This window comes from Sminthopsis crassicaudata, chromosome 4 (assembly GCF_048593235.1).
Source record: "Sminthopsis crassicaudata isolate SCR6 chromosome 4, ASM4859323v1, whole genome shotgun sequence".
NCBI classification, from domain to species: Eukaryota; Metazoa; Chordata; class Mammalia; order Dasyuromorphia; family Dasyuridae; genus Sminthopsis; species Sminthopsis crassicaudata.
Genome location: NC_133620.1, coordinates 48,573,940 through 48,594,356, shown reverse-complemented (window position 1 = coordinate 48,594,356; position 20,417 = coordinate 48,573,940). Strand labels below are relative to the sequence as shown.

Sequence of the window (20,417 nt, the reverse complement as noted above, 5' to 3'; positions counted from 1 at the left end):
CATATGTTCAAAAATGTTTATAGCAGGAACTTGCAAATATTCTGGCCAAGTCAAGAATAATGTGTGTGGGAAGCTAGCTGCCCGCTCTGTCTTGGTTGAACATCCTACTATTTCAACTATATTCTGCAAGTTTCAGGTCACTCTTTCCTTAAGAAATTTCAATAACGCACCACCCGCAAGAGCACCCCCCCAAAAAAAAAACCCCACCCATATAGATAACTTAAAGACGAATGGCCTGCTACTTTGTCTCCCAGTGCTATTTCAGTGACTACTGTAAATAGTTCATCTAATAAAGCTTGGATACATTACCTGGCTTTCTCTACTTCTTTCCTTGTAATCCTTGTGTCCTAGCAGCGTATAGCAAATACTTCCCCCACTTTCTATGTTTCACGTAGTTCTCACTGTAGCTACATCACAAGTGACCTCCACTTTGAGCCATGCTCTTCCCTCTTGGCCAATTTTAATTTTCCCTGCTCCTTGTTTCATACCAACTCCATCCCACAGTCCTCCACTCTCCTTTTGAAAAGGTTTTCTCAGGTAGTGGTTCGCAGAGTGGACATGGAGGGAGCTGCTTTTAGGCCTCTCCGGTTCTAAGTTTTCCTCCCAGCTCACAGACGATACGATGCTTGCATACACATCCCCCAGTTTGTCTGGATTTCATTTACGCATGTGCCTCCACAGAAGCTCTTTGCTTGGGGACACTTTCACTGGCAAAATCCCATTTTGTTTCAGAAGATTGGACGCGGCGTGAGAGCGAGTCTCCCTTCTTTGCGTGTCCGAAATCGCGCTCCCCTGGCGTTCCCTCCGCAGGCGCCTGTGTCAGTCTCTCTTCGCTGTTTCATCCCCAGTCCAGGGTCGGGAAAGTTTTAGCTGGGCCCTCAGCAGCTCTTGGGATGTGGTTTTTGGAAAGATGGAGGTCTTGGAAGGAGTGGCCTCTTAGCGTGGGATAGAGGATGCAGCTGGGGAAGGCCACAACAGAGCTGCTATGCTGGGAGCGGGAAGCGTGGGATGGGCCAGAGGAGGAGGAGAAGAAATGGAAGGAGTTTGTAGGAAAAGGAAAATGAGAAAAAGAAAAAAAAATTAGAAAAGAGAAGAAGAAAATAAAAGAGGATGGTGACAGTTTTAGGTTATGGTGAATGTATATTTCAAATTTTTGGCACTGAACCTCACTCGGAATCTATGAGCAGATGGAGGCAGATGGAGGACATATTCTATGTAGCATGGGTGGTTCAGTGGTAGAATTCTCGCCTGCCACGCGGGAGGCCCGGGTTCGATTCCCGGCCCATGCACATGTGCTTTTGACAGTTCAGTAACCGACAGATTCCTGGTACCCAAGTATATAAGCTGGCCTCACCTACTGCACTCATGCATCTTCAGGAGAGAGAATAGAGAACTGAGAACTCGTTCAACCTTCAACCATCTTTAAACTTTGGCCATCAATGTGTTCACACACATCCAGCTATTCTCTAGAGCAATTTGGAACTATGCTCAAAAAGTTATCAAACTATGCACACCTGTTGATCCAGCAGTGTTACTATTAGGTTTATATCTTAAAGAAGGGAAAAGGACTTGTAAGTGCAGAAATGTTTGTGGCAGCCCTCTTTGTGGTGGCCGGAAACTGGAAACTACATGGATGCCCATCAATTGGATAATGGATGAGTAAATTATGGTATATGAGTATTATGGAATATTACTGTTCTGTAAGAAATGACCAGCAGGATGATTTCGGAAAGGCCTGGAGAGACTTACATGAACTGATGCTGAGTGAAAAGAGCAGAACCAGGAGATCATTATATACTTTAATAACAACACTATATGATGATCACTTCTAATGGACTTGGCCCTCTTTAAACAATGAGCTGAAACAAATCAGCTCCAATAGAACATTAATGAATCTTGAACCAGCTACACTCGTAGATAGAACTCAGGGAAATGAGTGTGAACCACCACATAGAATCCCCAATCCTTCTACTTTTGTCCGCCTGCATTTTGGATTTCCTTTACAGGTACACGATTTCAAAGTCCAATTCTTCATGTGCAGCAAAATAACTGTATGGACATGTATATGTATATTGTATTTAACATATACTTTAATATATTTAACATGTATTGGTCTACTTGCCATCTGGGAGAAGGAGGGGAAAAATTGGAACAAAAGGTTTTGCAACTATTATGGCTGAAAAATTACCCTGCATATATATTGTAAATAAGAAGCTATATAAAAAAAAGAAAAAATGTAAAAAAAAAAAAAAAAAACTTTGGCCATCAAAGCTATGCTAATCAAGTTTCATTCCATTAAGGAGACAAGAGAAAATATGGGTCTCTTGGAGAGGAGTTAGGAAAGATGCAAAGATGTTCCTGTGGGAAAAGCCCACATGATCTGATGCCAGCCTTTCTTCCCAGCAGTCCATCTTCATCCCCACCCAGAGTTTTCCAGAAGAAAAAGGAAGGGGATCATCCTGAGATGGACTCCATTCTACTTCAATGTTTCACCAGCCACCCAGACTTTAATACCACCCTAGATTCTTCTTTCTTTCTCTCCTTCAATTCCATTCCCTCTCCCTCCCACAGTTAATCACTTGTCCAGTGCAGACATTTCTTCTTTCCTAACATCTCTTCAAATTACTCGTTTCCATTTTCTCTCCATTGCAATCTAACTTTAATCTGTCAAATTGATCTTAGATGTAGCTCTATCTTATTCATTCAATAAATGCTCTGTGATCCCTATTGTCTTGAGGTATGTATGTGCATATGTACATACAAATGCATAAATACATATATATATATATGTAAATCTGTTAGGCTTTAATAGTATTTCATAATGTGACCCTTTCTGACCTTTTCAGTCTTCTTACACTTCACTCTTTTTCACTTATGAATTTTCCCTTCCAGTCTTTGCCCAGAACTAGGCCTCCTCAGCCCTGCCTTCTAGCTTTCCTAGCTTTCTTCAAGTCTGTTCAAGTTGCACTTTTTATAAAAAGCCTTCCCTATTCTTCAATCCCAGTCTCTTTCTTCTGAAACTATCATTTAATGTAGCTCTTATGCATATATACAGACAGACAGACACACATGCATACACACATATCTGATTGAACAGAGCTGTTTACCAGTAATATTCCCCCAATAGACTTTTTTTTAGCTCCTTTGGAGAAGGGATTGTCTTTTGCCTTCCTTAAATGCTCTGGGTTTAGCACATTGCCTGATATAGGGTTCACATAATACAAATTTACTGATTAACAACCAAAAGAATGGATTAATTAATCTGTTATGTAAAGGACTAGATTTGTACATACACACTGAAAAAAAAAAAGATATGTACAATTTGTTAATTTATTTTCCCTTTTAATGCACTGAAAATGGAACAGGGCTGGAAAAGAGAAGTGATATTCAGTGGCATCTGATATCCTGTTGAAATCTTATTGGAGATGGACAGAAATGCCAAAAGATGGCAAACCAATTTAAGTTGGTTTAAGTTGGATCTCCATCTCTGGAAGGAATGCCTTGATAGATGAAGTTCTAGATCCACTGTAGTGTGTGATCTTCTGCAAGACAAAAGCTTCTTGAAGGTGAAGTTAGGGGTTTCTTCTCAGTTTTCTAAAGATGCAGCAGCATGGTGAGGAACATTGCACTGATTAAATAGGCACTCCATTGTAGCTCAACTGAAGTGAACTTTTGAGTTGAAGATCCAGAATCTAGCCAGACAATGAATGAGAGATTGCAAAAGAACAGAACTAGAGGGCTGCTCTCACTTGCCGAGGTGGGGATTATTTAGCAGCTGAAGGCGGCCCCTGAGCCAGTTAGCTTGTTGAGGGGGATTGAACCGAAAAAAAAGTCTCCAGGACCAAAACCCAATATCCCTTCCCATCTTGGAAGCCCATGATTCTGATGGATTGGGTTACCATGGCCCTTGCCTCCGGAGTGTCCTGATCCAATTCACATCAATGCTGCCCTGGAGACTGTCCTCTTGTTGCTGCCATGAAGTTCTCTTGAGCCCACTTTCATCAGTTACATTGTGAATTATTGGTGCATGAGTGGGACTGAGTATGGTGATGTATGTGCTATCTGCAGGCAAACTCCTGAGTCCTTCATTGTCTTAGTCTGCCATCTCTAAGCCCCATCTCAGATTAGAGAAGCAAGGAAGTGAACTAACCCTCAGGTTTTTTGCTGAGGTTGGGAACAGGGCCCTGGCTTGGGTTTCCTTTTTGGTTGGAGGTGAGAAATTGGGCAAGAAGGAACCTTGGGGGCTGCAGCTACAAAGGGTGCCAGACAAAGAAGGCATTTGAGGTTTGGGAGGACAGATGAGCAAGGTTGGCGAGCATGCCAGGCTTCCATAGAGCATGTGTTTAGTTATTTATCATGCTGAAGGTACCTTTTAGACATTTAATGCCATGAAAGTGTCTTTTGTGCTGGGAGAGACCTTGGCGTCTTGGAGCTGTATTGTGGGCAGTGAGAGAGAGAATAGGATCCAGAGTGTGAGGTGTGCAATAAAGGGTGAATCTTCTTTTAAGGGGAATCAAACCCTGGTCTCCTGTATAACGGGCCAGAGATATTCATCACCTCAGGAACAAGGAAAGTGCCAGATGGTGGCATTCTGCAAGCTGCATCCCAGGTTATGCAAACACAAGCTTTGCTCTGTTTGGGGGTTCTTGGGTCTCAGAATCTCAGTTTCTCAAACCTGGAAGGCAACTTTTCCTTTACATTGGCTTTCCAGTATTAAAGAGCTGTATTTTGTCAGAGGCCCTTTCTGCATCTATTAAAATAAAAACATGATTTCTTTTGGTTTTATTATTGATATAATCAACTATGTTGACAGTTTTCTTGTATTGAACTAGCCCTGCATTCCTGGCATAAATCCCATCTGGTTACAGAGTATGGTCCTGGTGATATAGTGCATTTTTTCTCCTTGCTAATATTTTAGTTATTTTATTTTTTTTTTTTTGCAGAAAATATTTATCAGGAAAAAAATGGAGTATAATTTTCTTTCTCTGTTTTGGCTCTTCCTGCCTTAAGTATCAGCACCACATTTGTGTCCTAGAAGGAATTTGGTAGGACTCTTTTCCCCAATTTATATAATATTGGAATTAATCATTAACACATTAAATGTGTGGTGGCATAAATTTGTAAATCTATCTGGCCCTGGGGATATGAGATTGTAGATTATAGTTGTGGAAATAACTTATTTTAAATTTCATAAAATGAAAAATGCATGCATTTCCTTCCTTTCGTGGGACAAGGTATATTATTCTGGAAATCTATCTCTGAAATAAACTCCACTTGTCCATTCTCAGTGTAAAAATTGACCTTTGTTATGATTGATTTAAACTATTCTTGCTAATGCTGCAGAATACTGCTGCAGATGCTTTCACATCGTGGAGTATTGTGACCAGCCAAAAAGATTTTATCTAAGGACTCATACTTACTGATTCCATCCTCACGAGATTGGTGAGTAATGACTCCTGAGGGTGAAGTTCAAATTTAATTCCACCACAGCCCTTTCTTTCCTTCCCAATTGTCTTCCATTTCACTTCCTTCCACATACCCTAACATGCAGTGACATCCTCCCCCTTGCTGTTGCTCTAAGCAAGCTGTTACATCTCTGCATTCAGCCTTCAGTGGGCCAGAATGAAAGTTCTTTGCCTTTCAGGTTTGCCTTCCAAAGATGCAGTCCCTTTAATCAGAATAAATACTCACCTGTTGTGACGTTAAAGCGAAATATTGGACACAATATCCAGTGTGTATCTAGAAAAAAGGGAAAGATCCACACGATGAGAGAGGAAGAAAAACATTTATGCCAGGAATGTGTCTTATGTGCTGGGAGAGACCTTGGCGTCTCGGAGCCAAGGGGAAAATGCTCAAAGACTGCCTGGGAAGTGAAAAATCAATAAAGACACATTGCAATATAGAGATACGTTGGCGCGGGAAAAAGGCGCGGAAAAAACTTACTGCGTTGGCCGGGAATCGAACCCGGGTCAACTGCTTGGAAGGCAGCTATGCTCACCACTATACCACCAACGCATCTGGTGAAGCAGCTGGCTCCCAAGGCCTAGTAAGAACTCCGCAAGTTCCCTGGAGGATGCTCCAGCTGGGACCAGTACTAGAGCTCTGCTCTGTTCGGAACTCTACTCTCTGGCAGGATGGCTAGCTCCTCACGTGAGCCAAGGCCAGCCTAGAGTCCCCCCGGGGTCTCTTTTTTTTTTTTTTTTCCCGAAGCCTCCAGCCCTCACATGGCTCTGCCATGTCTGCCGAGACCTGGTGCGCGCTGCACGAACTCAGCCGCTTCCCTCATGTCCCGGGTCTCTCAGCGCCTCTGCATCTCCGGGGGGTGCTTTACGTCGGTAAAGTAGGTCAAGGCGGGTATCAAGGCTACTTAGTGCCAAGGTACTAAGGCTGGCTGCACCACAGACCCAACCCGCTGGCAGGCCAGCCTGAGTCCGTCAGCTTCGAAGGATTGGCGATGGAACAAGTGCCGTAGGCTGAGCTAGCTACATTCGGTTTAGGTATTCAGGACCAAAGCCCCAAACGGCGCCTGAATCGAATTCTGACCTCCGTGCTCCGGGTATCTTATCCCAGTCCTCTACGTCCCTGGCTGCTCTCTCCAGGCTCTCTCCTCCTCCCTGCCACGGAGTTTTCTTCCTTCACTTTCTGGTTATCGGATTGAATTCTTGCACGTGAATGGGAATGAGTGTTGGGAAAGGCTGCGAATCACCTGCAGGCAAGGGGTCGTGGGATCACAGACTGGGCAGGTGAGCCCTTTGGAGGCAGGGCGACGGGCAATCCCAGACCCTTCTCCAGCTGTGAGAGGCCCACAAGCTTTTCCTGCGAACGTCTAGAACCAAGCTGCCTTTCGCTTTGTCTTCCTTTTCTGGAGAAGGCTCGGGATCGGGCGAAAAAGGGAACCCATATCTGGGGTAAAGTCTAAGAGACGCAGAGGCCTTTGGGCATCAGCAGCTGATGGTGGTTCGTCTACCAACAATTCTTCGTTTGCTTAGCTAAATCCCACGGGAGATGCTGCGGGTGATTTGCTCCCACAGCGCCACAATGACATCTTTTGAACTCGGAGATGGTTTGGAGAGAGGGATTTTGAACTGGAGTTGTGACCAGAGAGGTGCTAAAGATGTCTTTTGCTTCCAAGGAGAGTGGGAGAGGCTGGGGGATGGGGTGGAGAGAGGGTCCTTAAACTCGGGGTGTGTCCGGCAAAGAAGGAGCTAGGTGGATGGATTGGTGGATTCAAAAAAGCTTTGCCTCCTCCCCGTCGGGGAATCGAACCCCGGTCTCCCGCGTGACAGGCGGGGATACTCACCACTATACTAACGAGGAGCGAGTTACTAACTCGGCCTCTTTCAGCATCCCAGAAATACAAGACACAGACACAAAGCGATTACTCATCTTCTCCACCCCTTATCAATGTCTGCTTGCCAAAAAGAAATATTTTATAGAGAACTCATACAGAGCAAGTACTCACAAGACGGTCAGAAAAAGCGATACAAGGACACTCTCTCAAGAACTTTAGAATCCATTGTACGACATGGGAGACACTGGCACAGGATCGCCTTGATCTGATGACAGAGAAGGTGCTCTATGAGCAAAACAAAATTCAATTAGCCCAAAGCGAGATGAGTAAAATTAGAAAACCTACCCCAAATGTCCATTTCTGTCTGACCTGTGGAGAGCATTCCGAGGTAGAACTGGTCGGATCAGCCACAGTCGGACGCTTAAGTGGACTCTAACACACCAAAGAGGCACAGATCCCCTCCCCTTTTCTCTTCCATCAGGGTCAGCTTTGGAGTTTCTTAAGGCCCCACGGCTTTCCCCCTTCCCAAAGCTGGAAGACCCCTTTCTCAGCTGTCTCAGCTGCCTGCCTCAAACCCCTCTGAAACTTCGACAGTCATTGCTGGGCTCTTCGCCGCAAGCTCTTGGGATGTGTCTTTAGAAAGAGGAAGGTCCAGGATTGATTTCATGGGTCCTTACCTCTCATGTCCTCTAGAACCTCCACCCTTTTCCGTCATTGAAGACGGGTCTCCAAAGGATGGAATTATTTAAAGTGCCTTCAGGTGAGTGGCTGTTTGATCTCTTCAAAGGCTTGGTGCAGCCTTCTCAGGGAAACATTTTTGAATGCCTGCCTAAAATGAAATTCCAAAAAGTTTTATTGAAATAGAGCTATCAACATGTTAAAAAAAAAAAAAAAAAAGAAAAAGAAACCAAGTTCATGAACTCAAATTAAAATCCTTATTTTTTTCTCCATCGTAGGGGTATGTGTGCATGTATGCTCTCTTTCTGAGTCCTAGGGAGAGACAAGAAACGGGGAGGGAAGAGGAGAGTAGAAAAAAGGAGAAGATGAAGAAGCAATGGGTGGAAGAGGAGGGGGATCAAGGCGGCTGAGGAAATATAACACAGAAAGATGGAACTGTGAGGAAGATTATTTGGGATGGATATGATGAGGTAAGGGTAGCAAATCTATTTGGAAATAAACATGACAAATTCACAATGGTCATTCTCTTTGCCAAAAGGAAGTTTTAGTTAAGAGAAGAGGTTAAAGTCAAAAATGAGTGGTAAAATAGGCACCAGGAGTGGCAAATTTGAAAGAGTTGGGACAACATATAATTAGCGAGGAAAAGACTAGTTCCCAGGGGAACTCACAATTAACCAGGAGAAAGGAAATACTCTATGAGGTGGGAATAAACTATTGACCGCCAGGTGAGAGCAATAGAGGAGTTTAGCAGAGTAATCAGGATTAGCTAGAGTAGTGACAAAGGCGCTTTGGGAAAGCACTGTAAAAGAGAGAGTACCCCATGGTGGGTTTAGTCCTGAAAAGAATTTAGCAAAGCTCTTCATCATGAACAGGTCCTTTATAAGAAAAATACAGCCTTATGGTTTCCCAGGAGAGAACTCAGAAGAAGGGTCAAAGAAAGAGGAAGTGCCAGGGAGCTCAGAGGTAGGTGATTATGGAACCAGATGGAGTGCACCTGGCAGACTAGGTCCCAGCCCTGTCTAAAGATATGCTAATCAATATCTCTTTTTTTTTTCTTTTTAAAAATTAATTTTATTATTCTAACATTTTTTGACAGTACATATGTATAGGCAATTTTTTACAACATTATCCCTTGTACTCCTTCTGTTCCAAATTTTTCCCCTCCTTCCCTCCACCCCCTCTCCTAGATGGCAGGCATTCCCATACATATTAAATATGTTATAGTATATCCTAGGTACAATATATATGTGCAGAACCAAATTTTGTTGTTGTTGTTGTTGTTGCAAAGGAAGAATTGTATTCAGAAGGTAAAAATAACCTGGGGAGAAAAACAACAAACAAAAAATGCTAACAGTTTACACTCATTTCCCAGTGTTCCTTCTCTGGGTGTAGCTGATTCTGTCCATCATTGATCAATTGGAATTTGATTAGTTCTTCTCTATGTTGAAGATATCTACTTCCATCAGAATATATCCTCATATAGTATTGTTGTTGAAGTGTATAATGATCCCCTAGTTCTACTCGTTTCACTCAGCATCAGTTGATATAAGTCTCTCCAAGCCTCTCTGTATTCCTCCAGTTGGTCATTTCTTACAGAACAATAATATTCCATAATATTCACATGTAACATGCTCTCCTGGCAGTTACAATTACTATTCTGTCCTAGACCCACCAGAGTACCTTTGACCACTGTCCTTTGCAGTGTGAGCTCTACCCGGCTCGCCTCCTCTGAGGCCTTCTAAGGTCTCTGGCCACAATCTCTTGAATCTATAGCTTAATAACCGGTAGCGCACTCAAGAACAACCACATGTAATCTTAAAAGCCTTTATTATACCTACTCACATAATGCCCTAACTGATGCCCTGACTTGTTGGTTCCCTGGTGAACACCTGGTCAGAAGACCCATGTGTTCACTACCAAAACCCTTACCTCTTTTGGCTACCCATCTTGGCTTGGCCACCCAGGCTAGGGAGCCAGAGTGAAGAGCACCAGGTTAAAGAGGGCGGTTGCTGCCTGCAGTGGGCTTACATAGGGCCTGTGAGGTCACACACACAGCCAATCAGCGAGAGAGTCACCCATTACGAAGCTATCTCAATATGGCCAGGATCCCGCCCAAGGGCAGTCCTAATATCCACAGAAATTATTTCTGGGCCTCAATCTCCCGATGCACTGTGTCCGCCCATTTAAAGGGCCCTTACAATTCCCTTTCTCTTGTTTTGCGGGAACCGCACATCTCACCAAGCTAAACTTTTAGCACCAGCTATAGTTCACTTGATCCATGAGATGACAGTGTGTTATGCCCAAGGAGGTACAAAGCAGCAAATCAGTAAACAGAAGTATGACAATAAGAACCAGGCTCAACAGTGGCCCAAATGTTCAACCCATTCATCAAAGTCATACTCGAGATAAGCCAAAGAGGTTGGATGCCAATGAGGTAGGATGTCAACACTGAGGTGGGAAGTCAACAAGGTAAAACATCACAATTCTAGTTAACAAATATCAGTAGGTAGGTTGTCACAATTCTAGTTACATTTATCACAGTTCTAGACCAATTCTAGTTTCTTACAATTTTCTGTTGCACTTTTCATACTCCTAGAACAATTCTAGCTTATCACAATTCTCAATTGCATTTTCACAATCCTAGAGCAATTCTAGCTTATCACAATTCTCTATTGCACTTTTCACAATCCTAGAGCAATTCTAGTTTCACAGGTGCACATAAGCAAAGTCATGTCCAGTAACATTGTCTCAATAACAACGGCAGGTGGGTGTGTTGGTTTTTCACCCACTAATTTAAAAGCATAGTCCTTCAATAGAAAGCATAGGGCAAAGCCTCTTCCCAGGCCACCATATGGCAAGTGGCCACGGGAGAAGCAAGCAGGCCCATTGTCCATTTACAGTCTTTATATTGCGTATCACCCAAAACAGTCCATTTCAGCTGCAACACTGGAACTGTGTCTGGTGTCTCTGGTCACGGTCAGGAGGGGCATCGCTGCCATCAGCGTCTGAAGGGCTGCTGACATCTGGCTGGTCTCTCTGGACTGTTGTCTGGTCCTTCTCTTGGATCCCCAGGTTACAAATGTCTCTGGTGGGGATGAACTCTGCTGCTGGATCTGCACCTAGGAAGGAATGTCCCCGGAGCCCAACTTGGGCCTTTCCAAATGCCATCCAGGCCTTTCCACATCACAGTGGAAACAAAGTTGTTGTCAAAAAGATTAACAAGTCAGACAAAAGTCAGTCTGTCACTTAGCTGCACTTTCTGTGTATGCCCGAAGTGCATTGCTAAGGTAAAATGCAAAGAATTTAAAAATGTAAAACCAAAATAATTTAAAAGTGTAAAAACGAAATAGATTAAAAATATAAAACCAAAATAACTTTAAAATGTAAAATCAAAATACTTTGAAGATGTAAAATCAAAAATGTTTAAAAATGTAAAATCAAAATTTAAAATTGTAAGCAATCACATATCCCAAAATTCCCTTCTCTTGTTTAGAAGAGAAGATCTTGGGGATAGTCTGTGCAGTAATGACTTTACTAGAACACTCGGCTATATCCCTGAATTCTTTTGCCTAAAAATCAAAGTTTGAGTTTCTGATACCGAATTGTACTTCAGTAGTGTGAATCAATAAATCTGATATTTTCCTCCTGGGTCAAAGATCACACACTGTCTATTTATTCTAGTGATTAAAATAGCAATTTTCCAACCCATTCTAGACATAAACACTGTTTTATAAGTACCCGTAGGGGGTTGGGAAATCAAGCCCACCTGTGGAAGTAGAAAATCCACGAGGTAAGAAAAGAGGAGTTTCAACTCTCCAAAGACGATCCTAGCAGTTTTACAAGTATAAAACTCCACTCTCTCTAACTGCAAGGCCTTATCCCTGTAAGGTTTCTTAGAAATTAACTGAACTGTATTTTTAAAACTTTTCTGATTATACTCAATACCCCACAATTCCTTTTTGCCTTGGGGCATAAAGCCTACTCCTGTCTTTTGAAATGAAGACACAGGAGTTTTGAATGGATTAATGGGCAGTGCTGATGATATTATCGCCCTTCCTTTTCCTCCTCCCCCTTCTCCCTTGGCCCAAGAAGGTGAGGCAGAGGGAAGAATTGGAAAATTCCCCAAAGGCTGATTTAAAATCAAACCTGAGCTTTGCACATAAAAAGAACTAAACTTCTTCTCAATGGAAGAGTAATGGATAAATTCCTTAAAACAACAATGCACGAGGTAAACCAACAAAATGCTAAGAAGAATTTCTACAACTTTAGTCCATGTGGTTCGTTTATTTCCTTCCTTAGTTTCAGCCACTGGTTTGAACTCTTCCTGTTCTATCTGTAGTAACCTAGCGTTTTCTTCTTTCTCTAGCTCAATCTGTAGTTTAACCTGCAATTCCAGCAACTCTTGCTGTGGCATTTTATACTCTCTACTGTCATACATACGCACTAGCTCTAGGTTGCTTTCTCTCCGAGCTATATTTACTGGGTGTGGGGATAGCCTTCTGGGAGCTTGATTACAAGCTTCCTGCTGTTCTTCAGTGGTGATCTTTGTTAAAAGATCTTCCATCTGGCTCTTTAACCTCTTGATATAAGCATTATGTTCAGCTGTGTCCTTGAGTCTGATCCCAGATTTACCTGGGTCCATATTGCTTCTCTGTCTTCCCTCTTAAGTGGCGTTTCTACCGGATCTTTCAGAATCTTAATTCTGAATATTAAATATTTTCAAAACCTGATAATTCCTGATGCCCCACGTTGGGTGCCATTTGTAACGTGCTCTCCTGGCAGTTACAATTACTATTCTGTCCTAGACCCACCAGAGTACCTTTGACCACTGTCCTTTGCAGTGTGAGCTCTACCCGGCTCGCCTCCTCTGAGGCCTTCTAAGGTCTCTGGCCACAATCTCTTGAATCTATAGCTTAATAACCGGTAGCGCACTCAAGAACAACCACATGTAATCTTAAAAGCCTTTATTATACCTACTCACATAATGCCCTAACTGATGCCCTGACTTGTTGGTTCCCTGGTGAACACCTGGTCAGAAGACTCATGTGTTCACTACCAAAACCCTTACCTCTTTTGGCTACCCATCTTGGCTTGGCCACCCAGGCTAGGGAGCCAGAGTGAAGAGCACCAGGTTAAAGAGGGCGGTTGCTGCCTGCAGTGGGCTTACATAGGGCCTGTGAGGTCACACACACAGCCAATCAGCGAGAGAGTCACCCATTACGAAGCTATCTCAATATGGCCAGGATCCCGCCCAAGGGCAGTCCTAATATCCACAGAAATTATTTCTGGGCCTCAATCTCCCGATGCACTGTGTCCGCCCATTTAAAGGGCCCTTACATTCACATACCATAATTTACCCAACCATTCTCCAATTGATGGATATCCATTCATTTTCCAGTTTCTTTCCACTACAAAAAGGGCTGCCACAAACATTTTGGCACATACAGGTCCCTTTCCCTTCTTTAGTATTTCCTTGGGATATAAGCCCAGTAGTAGCACTGCTGGATCAAAGGGTATGCACAGTTTGATAACTTTTTGGGCATAATTCCAGATTGCTCTCCAGAATGGTTGGTTTCTTTCACAACTCCACCAACAATTGCATCAGTGTCCCAGTTTTCCCACAGCCCCTCCAACATCATTATTTGTTCCTGTCATCTTAGCCAATCTGACAGGTGTGTAGTGGTATCTCAGAGTTGTCTTAATTTGCATTTCTCTGATCAATAGTGATTTGGAAGCTAATCAATATCTCAAAAATTGTTTAAAAACGCACAGAGAATTGAGGGATAGAAAAGAGTTCCATTCTCACATCATTTTGTGCAAATGTGATAATAACTGGGCGGTCTTCTTCCTAAAAGGGGAAGATAGTGCAATCTGATGGTGGATTGAGAAGGTAGAACATTTGTATGATCTGGAATGTTATCTGCTTCCCCATTAAGCCAGCCTCTTTCGTTCCTGGTCAACTGTCATTTTCATTGAAAGGTTGATTTGGTCCTTAGGCAACACCTTCCTCCCTCACTCTTGTCCACTCATTTTGGGATACTCTTCCCCAGCATTTTATCAGGTGGAAATTCTCTCATTGCTTCTAGGCCGCTGAGTCTGTCTTACCTTACAATCCACACAGTACTTGTACACTCATTCTCCGGTTTGTCTGGGTTGCATCTAGACCTAAGTCTTTGCAGGCACTCTTCTGCTTTGGGATGCATTCGATGACGAATTGTTTTCCCAAAGGAGATGGAATCTTGCCTGAGATTCCCCCCTTTTGTCCTCTGCCCCAGTGTTGGGTGAGCCATTGAGCTCTCAGCAGTAAGTTCTTGAGACTGACTGGAAAGAGACAGGTTCTGGAAGGAGTAGCCTAGTAGTTGAGCCGCAGCTGTTTCCTAAAGAGAGAGGCAGAGTCTGGGATACAGTTGTGGAAAGCCACAGACACTGCCGTGTGAGTGGAAAGAGTGGGGTCTAGGGTGGTGGTCAGGAAAGATGAAGGTGGTTTATTTTTCTGGTCTTGGGGAGAATAGTATGGTGTTTCTTTCTGCACTGAGAATCCAGCAGGAAGGCATTCAACATGTGTGAAAGTGCCTTCTAGGGGAGATAGCAATAATTTTAAGATCCTCTGACCTTGGGGTACTTCTGTATTAACAATCTGTCAGTGATTCCAAATCTTCTGGCTTTGGAATCTGTGATTCTGAGGCCCTCTGATCTAAGAATGCTATTGTTTTGTCAATGATTGTAAAAGTCTTCTGGCCTGGGAGTATAATAAGATTTCTTCCCTTAAACTTTAGGGAAGATATATTAGTGATCCTGAGATTCTCTAACCTTAGGATGCTATTGTTCTAACTATCTTGTTTGTCAATGATTCTAAAGTCTTCTGATTTTAGGATGGTCCTAAATCTGCTGGTCAGTAATAACCAAATTCCTGAGACCAATGTTCAGTTCTACTGGGCCATAAAATTAGCCTAGTGGTTGAGCCCCAGCTATTTCCTAAAGAGAGAGGCAGGGTCTGGGATGCAATTATGGAATTAGATGAAGAATTAGATAAAGTTGGATTCTTGCTCCAGGTTCTTTGTGAAAATCTTTGGACTTTAGCCTGTTTCAATCGGCATTACAATTATAATAAACTTTGTCTCTTGACTTGGATATGGAATCAAGTCTGCAAATTCTTTTAGGACACCTGGTCATCCCAGTCTGTGATCCCCAAACTTTTGGGTCCCTTCCCAACCTCAAGAGAAGGATGGTTCTAAATATGTGAACTTGCACGTGGTCTCCCCCAGGGCTACCAGAACAAGAGTAATCTATTTGCCCAGGTCCTGGACTCAAACCCCACTCTCATCTTCCCAACTCACAGTCTTTTTTAGGCCATGACTGGATAAGCTTGTGTTTATATAGGGGTGTGTGGAGGATCTTTATTGGATTTTTTCTGGAGGGTAGATTGGAAGAAAAAAGTATACTTGGACATTGGGCCTTTTCCCACCCTCCTCAACAGTACAGCTTTCAGATACCTACCTTGAGGTCATTTAGACGTCTAGATCTAGTTGGAGGAGGACAATTTAGGGGAAGGATTGGGGACAAAGCCCAAAGCAGGAAGTAAAAAGTCTAGGTAAGATTCTTCAAGTATGGTATAAAATTAAAGGTGCAGATCCTGACTCACCAGGTTATGTTCTAAGAAATAAGAACCGAAAAAGAAAGGCTCATTTCTATACTACTCATTTTATCTTGCTTGGCTGGTTCAGTGGTAGCATTCTTGCCTGCCAGGTGGGAGGCCCTGGTTCTATTCCTGGCCTATGCACCTATGGTCTCACCAGAATCTCTTGCTTGAATACTTTTATTGTAACTCTTTTTTTGGACTCTTTCTCCTCTCAATACTCTGGCAGCACCAGGACTAAGATCCCAACTTCTGGTGGATGGTCATCTACAGTTGTCCCCTTTACACTTTGTCACCCTGTCCACATTAACAAGATGGTCAGAGAAAATCTTCGATCTTGGGATCTAAGAGGAGCCTCTGTTCTGGCTGATTTCCAAGGCACCCTGAAGCTTAGACTTGTGGCAAAATTTGATCTTATCTCCCTTGCTCTGTCTCCAACTATCTATCAGATGCTTCTCTCCTCATCTTTCTCTCTCTCCAAGATGGACAGCAAAGGCTAGCAGAACTGATGATGTTTGAGATAGGAGACATTTCACTCTACTTTTTCTTTTGTCCCTGAGGACTTGGCATTTAGGCCTGTAGAAATAAAGCAAGACAGTAAGTGGGCAGCATTCAGAGACCATTTATAGCTGGGACTAAGTGGTAGAGCTGAGAAGAATAGATACTCTTTTTGGTATTAATGGTTGCCAGTGAGGGGCCTCTTAGAACTGCAAAAAGCTTTTTCTGAACTGGAATCGAAACAGGATACTGAGATGAAGAATTCCCAAGCTTAACCGCCAGACCATTAGGGAGCATGCTTTGACCTTCTGGCTTTCCTTATTCAATATAGTACAACATTTGCACCCCTTCTGTACTTCTATTAGAGACCCATTAGATCCAAGACAGATCTTTCCTTTCTTCTCCTCAACATTCTAACTGCACTCCCAAGAGATGCTCATTTACTTTCTCTCACCTACATTGTCCTAGATAGAAAAGAAAAATACTGTTTTGAGATTGGGACATATTTCACACTACTGAATAGTTTTCACAACTTTTGGGAAGCTTTAGGGATATTTTTGAGGTAAAGTGAACCTTGAAATCCTCCATTTCCTAAGTTTTTGGAGATATCTAAGGTAAATGAAGCTGAATTGTCATTCTGATAGCCCTTCCAGTTGTATACAGAAAAGGAAAAACAGGGAGGGTCTTTTGGGAGACCGTGAAAATTCCCAGATTACTTAAAATTCTTCCTCATTCCTACCTAGACCTTTTAGGCTACTTTTCCATGTCCTCCCTCTACTTACCCCCATTTCCACATCTTTTCTCTGTCTTGACATCAAGAGTGCACAGTTCAAAATTATGTCATCGGTTCCTCTTACATCATTTTCAACCATTCCCCTACTTCCCTTTTCCCAGCCTAGGCTTAGCATATTCTACACTACCACTGCCCCTAAATCCTTTTATCTTGAAGATACAACCCCTCTCCATCTTCCTCCTCTAGCATCTTCTTTTCTGACTCTCCTTAAAACTTTCTGCACCTCTGAAGCATCCTTTCCTCCTCTGCAGAACTGTCTGATTTTATGGAGATTAACCTATCAGCCAGCTTCTTCCAATCTCTCATTCCATCCCTAAAAAGCTTCCCTTTTCTGTCTTCTCCCTACTTTATGCCATTTTCCAATTGATAATTCCTACCAATACTCACTCTTTCTCCTGTGCTCTTGATCTCATGCTGTTTCCTCTAGAAGTTTGTCCCCTGCATCCTTTCCTTTCATCTTCACTCTTTCCAGATATAACTCTCTTATTCAACTTTTGACCTTTCACTGACAGGCCTCTTTCATCATCAAGCAAACTTCTTTTGTCCTTGCCATTCCATCAATTTATGGAATTGTATTTCTTTTCCCTTTTACAGCCAAACTCTTAAAGTGATGCAAGCTAGTTGCCTTTATTTACTCATTTCCCACTCCTGAAACTGATTACAATCAGATTTCAGACTTTAGACTGAAACTGCCCTTTCTAAGACAAGCAAGGGCTTTTTAAACTCAGCTGCTTAATCAACTGAGGGCATTTGTCTTTCTCTCCCTCCAGTGGGAACTTATTTGAATATTGGACACTACTTCCTTTCTAGACTGGTTCTCCCCTTTGCTTCCTGGGATCCTGTCATTTTTCTCTGTCAAAGTATTAGTCCCATTCTCTCTGTTTTTCTATGTCTCAATTTGACTCTCTTCTATCTGTCTGTGTGTCTATTTCTGTCTCTCTGTGTTGTGATCTGGAGCTCTCTTTAACTTCTTCTTGTCCCATGTAGGAGTAGCTACTCCCTTACCCATAGCCTTTGCAGTAAGCTTTGCTAGGTCTTACTTTTCCTCCAGCCAGTCTCCTAAGTATGAGCATTGCATTCTTTTCCCTTCCCTATTCCCCCCTCACTTAGGCTTTTTCTCCCCATTTACAATCTCTTCGGTGATCTTCTTACATTTTGTCCCATTATTGTCTCTATGAAGATTTCACATGAATCCTAAATCTAGAAATGAAGACCTAACTTCCCTGAAATTCCAGTCTTATTTTTTATTTGTTTTGTTTATTAAAACTTACCTGTTTACACTCTCTGCCTCTAACCTTCTGCATTTCTGTTGGTGGAAACATTTTCCTTATAGTAATTTGGATTCACAACTGGGTCATCTTTTACCCTTCCCTTTCTTTCAATATCCATGGATCCAATCAGTTGCTACCTCTTACTTACTTTTATATTTATAACAACTTTCCCTTTCTGTGCACAGATATAATCCCTGCCTAGAATCATGTTCAAGGCATCCTAATATTTTGGCTCAACTATGGCAGTAGCCTCATAATTGATCCTTCTGCCTACTATCACTTTTCTTTTCTTTTTTTAATTAAAGTTTTTTTTTTAATCTATAAAACATTGAATGGGTAATTTTTCAACATTGACCCTTGCAAAATTTTCTTTCCCAAAATTTTTCCTCCTCCCCTCACACCCTCCCCTAGATGGCAAGTAGTCCAATACATGTTAAATATGTTAAAATACATGTTAAATCCAATATATGTATACATATACAATTATCTTGCTGCACAAGAAAAATCCGATCTACAAAAAAAAAAAAAAAAAAAAAAGAGAAGGAAAACAAAATGCAACAAACATCAATAGAAAGTTGAAAATGCTATGTCGTGGTCCACACTCAGTTCCCACAGGCCTCTCTGGGTGTAGATGGCTGTCTTCATCACTGAACAATTGGAATTGGTTTGAATCATCTCATTGTTGAAGAGAGCCATGTCCATCCAATATCACTTTTCTCTCCAATCCAGGGCATGAGCAGTGGCTCATGGAGGTTCCTAAATCACATTTCTCACCAGTTACATACTTCCACGGCTTATATGCAAGCACCACACACATAAACAAGAACATACCGAACAACTCAATGGATATTCAGGAATTCCCTATTGATTCTGGAATAAAATAGTTAATCATTAGCCTGGCATCTAAATCTCTTCCCAGTTGGACTTCCATCTCCCTTTCTAGTTTGATTTTCTATCTTTCTGCTTCCTACAGCCTCCATTGTTGTCCAACTGCCCAGAGAGAGAGAGAGGGTCATCCCGCGGTTGCATGTACAATCAATGGGAGACAGAGAGGCCCTTGGGCTCCTGAGGTCAGGGAAGGACCCTCAAACGGACCATATGAGTAGCTAGTGTGCTAAAAAACTACGTTTTGCTAAGCTTCTGTGGAGGTGCTGCGGGAAGGCAGAGAATTTAAGAGTGGAAGTAGGAAGGATGGAATGGGAAAAAAATTGTGCTCCCCATTTGGGAATGTCTTGTCCGACAGAGGTGGGGAATATCCCCTCCCCCCATATATGTATGTAAAACAAACACCACATATACTATACTAACACAATACTAGCACTATACTAACATGGAAAGAGTTAAAGTTTCCAGAGTTTCACAAACATTTCCACCTTCCTTACCGCAATAACCTGACCCATCCCCTTCAGCTCGTCCACTCCACGCCGAGACAACACAACTAGTGTTCATCATGATCCTGGATGTCCATCGTTACCATGAGAATGTTTTCTTTCTAGACGATTGAAGCTTGATGTGAAGTCGGAGAAGGAAGTGAGGAAAAAGGAAGAATTGGAGAAGTTAGGGGAGGCGGGAGAAAAAAAAGGAGGAGGAGAAAGAGGAGGAAAGGCAGTACCGGGAGTAGTGAATGAGGAAGAGAGTCAGGAGGAAGAAGCTCCGGGAGGCTAGTGTGGAAGTTAGTTGGACGCGGCGGGAATACAAGCAGAGCAGGTGGTTTCTCCTGGAACTCTTGGGCTTCTGCTCGGAACCATTTTCTTCTCTGCGGCTCGCTGTTCACTTATGCGTCAATGTTCTTCCTGCTCCTTAAGTCCAGCCTCGCACAGTTCCTGATCCCTGTCTTTGTAGCCCTCTGTCTTTCTCCTCTTTCACTCTTATATCTACCCCATCTCGAGTCGAAGTATTCTCAGTCCTCAAACCTTTTGTTACAGCTCCCGGAGCTCATATTACACTAGCCCCATTCATTTTATGGTGGATTCTGGGAGTATCTTGCATGCTACTTTCTCAGAGACCATCCCAGTTTGGACCCTCTCCCTGGCGAAGTCTCGTACTTCTCTCTCCCCTTCTTCCCCTCCCCCCCTCTCTTGCAAAGTCCTTTTCCGGGAAGGAGGCTGAAGGTCCAGTGAGAGCAGATCTTGAGTATCTTTCCTTTTCTGGGAAGTTCGGCTCAAGCACACTTTGCCCCCCTCACCCCCCGGCGCCAAGCCTTTTGGAGCCCTTGTACTTTGCCATGCAGCTCTAGTCGATCCAAAGGCT

The 20,417-nt window shown here is 42.8% G+C and overlaps 1 long non-coding RNA gene and 3 other non-coding genes across 4 annotated transcripts; 1 reads left to right on the top strand and 3 right to left on the bottom strand.

Moving 5' to 3' along the window:
* Positions 1-1,218: 1,218 nt before the first annotated feature.
* TRNAG-GCC (transfer RNA glycine (anticodon GCC)) lies at positions 1,219-1,289 on the top strand. The gene has a single exon. It is a non-coding gene; the product is annotated as a tRNA-Gly (tRNA).
* Positions 1,290-3,321: 2,032 nt separating this feature from the next.
* On the bottom strand, positions 3,322-19,681 carry LOC141541856 (uncharacterized). Its single transcript, XR_012481920.1, has 5 exons — positions 19,550-19,681; positions 7,661-8,120; positions 7,463-7,576; positions 5,692-5,739; positions 3,322-4,750 (listed from the first exon to the last, which is right to left on the bottom strand). It is a non-coding gene; the product is annotated as an uncharacterized LOC141541856 (long non-coding RNA).
* On the bottom strand, positions 5,944-6,015 carry TRNAG-UCC (transfer RNA glycine (anticodon UCC)). The gene has a single exon. It is a non-coding gene; the product is annotated as a tRNA-Gly (tRNA).
* Positions 7,246-7,317, bottom strand: TRNAD-GUC (transfer RNA aspartic acid (anticodon GUC)). The gene has a single exon. It is a non-coding gene; the product is annotated as a tRNA-Asp (tRNA).
* Positions 19,682-20,417: the final 736 nt, after the last annotated feature.